We start from the raw sequence: 2015 nt of genomic DNA, 5'->3' as shown, positions 1-2015 counted from the left end.
TTCGTTTTGACAAGGGGCAGTCGTGTCTGTGGCGCCAAAGAGAGATGATCTCTCGGTATGAAGAGGTACTCATCAATTTCTGTCCAGCAAGAGAGGAAGCCATATTGGACGCGAGGACAATAAGATTAAGAACAAAGAAGATACCAGGAATCAACGAAAGAAGATCGTAGAGCTTGGTTAGTTTTGTTGTAACTAAATTAGAATATATTGTAAAATAGATATTAAGTTAATAGTAAAAGTGTTTGTATTCTGATTGCCTAGCAACAATACGCCCTGAGATTAAGAGTCTTTCTTTTTATATAATAAAATTATATTAACTATTTGATATTAAAGTTCTTAATTAGAACCCAAGTTATCTTTCATATTTGAAAAAAAGTATAAAAACGATTCAGGTTTTTTTTATTTTAATTTTTAAAATTATTAAAATATACAATAGGAAAAGGTAGTATATGGAGAAAGGAAAAGAATAATGTAACTAATATGAGAACGAGAAGGGAGACTTACGTTGTGGTGTAGAGGGAAGATTGGTAACAAATGATGTAAGAGTTTGTTCTATAGCCCTGATGAAGACCTGAAACTCAGGTCGAAACGTCGACATAAAATAAATAAATATGGTTTTGTTTATTTATGTTGTTCTTTGCTAACCGCACCCCCCGACAAACTTCTTCAAGTAAAACTAATTTTAGTTTAAAAACTGCCTCTGAAAACCAGATAATAAACTTTGATTCAAAGAAATTTTATTTATATTGGTAGAAGATAGTTGAACATATGAAGTAGAATGTCGGAAGAAAGATATAAGATACTCTATACCAGAAGGGTTTGATAATACATGTTCAGTTGGTTTGGTGTCTGGTTAGAAGATTAATTGGCAGGATGAGTTTTGTGGAACTAGCCCTAAATTCTTGCACAGGATGGATACTTCGTTCCGTAGGGAACTAGGTGTAACTGACTAAGTCCTTGTCGGAAGGAAACTACACTCCTTAAGGAGCTAGCTTACAGTCATGAAGGCAAGTCCTACAGGAACTAACTGTAGGTCTTTATGAAAGGAAGAAAAGGTTTGGTCAAGATCCAGAGAAGGTAGAGTGAAATAAAAGCTCAACATACATTTCCAAAATTTGCACTAGAATATACTGATCCTCTATGTATACTGCTTTTCACTCTTTCCTACAGAAGGGTTTTCCTAAAGGGGAAATTCTCATTTAGTTATACTAATTAAACGACATCAGATATGCTACACTTAAACTTTTAGTGGATCAGAAGAATACATAGTAAATCTTTATTTATTCGAATTATACAGTTACAAATATAATAAGTCAAGTTTAATTACTTATAAGAAACAATGCATACATCAATGCTACAACATATTTTACGCTGATTTCCAAATTTGGGCCAAATCGGGCTTGATGTCGAAATATAGTGTCATAGGAAGTAGGATTAGGCATTGGTCAGTGTAAGTGATGTACAGAGTCTGATAAAGATAATAAAGACCAACAACCCAACTACACAGCAATCCCTACTATCTCTCAAAATTCTACCAAGACTGAATCAACGATGGTAAAAGTTTACCTCAGCTCGCCCAAAATGGCGGAGGTCTATTTTTTTGAGACAAGAGTGTACTGTCAGTTCCGAACCAAGCCATCTATGGACGACTTTGGGTAGATTACAAAATTAACCACTTTTCAAGAGGACAAATTTCTTTCCCTACACACTTACTCATTTTCCCCTTTGATAAAGGTGAGCTTATAATACACTGCTGTTTTCGGCGGCAGTTCTGACTTATAAATATTTTGTAATATAAGTTTACTTACTCCTAACTTATATTTATTATACTAGATAGTTAGAAGAACAAAATTATAACACTTAGACTCTGTAACCTGAAAATGTATCGGAAGCATTTATTTTATATGGTATACTTTTAACAAGAAAAGAAAATCGTTAAATAGTTCATTAATAAGAATAAGATATTTATTTTACAGTTTGTCTGAATATAATAGTAAGCTTCTCTTGAGCTGTAA

The sequence above is a fragment of the Halyomorpha halys genome, unplaced genomic scaffold (genome assembly GCF_000696795.3).
Source record: "Halyomorpha halys isolate HHAL.00 unplaced genomic scaffold, Hhal_1.1 Scaffold1229.1, whole genome shotgun sequence".
NCBI classification, from domain to species: domain Eukaryota; kingdom Metazoa; phylum Arthropoda; class Insecta; order Hemiptera; family Pentatomidae; genus Halyomorpha; species Halyomorpha halys.
The sequence above is the reverse complement of the archived record's forward strand: the minus strand, read 5'-3'. Positions refer to the sequence as shown.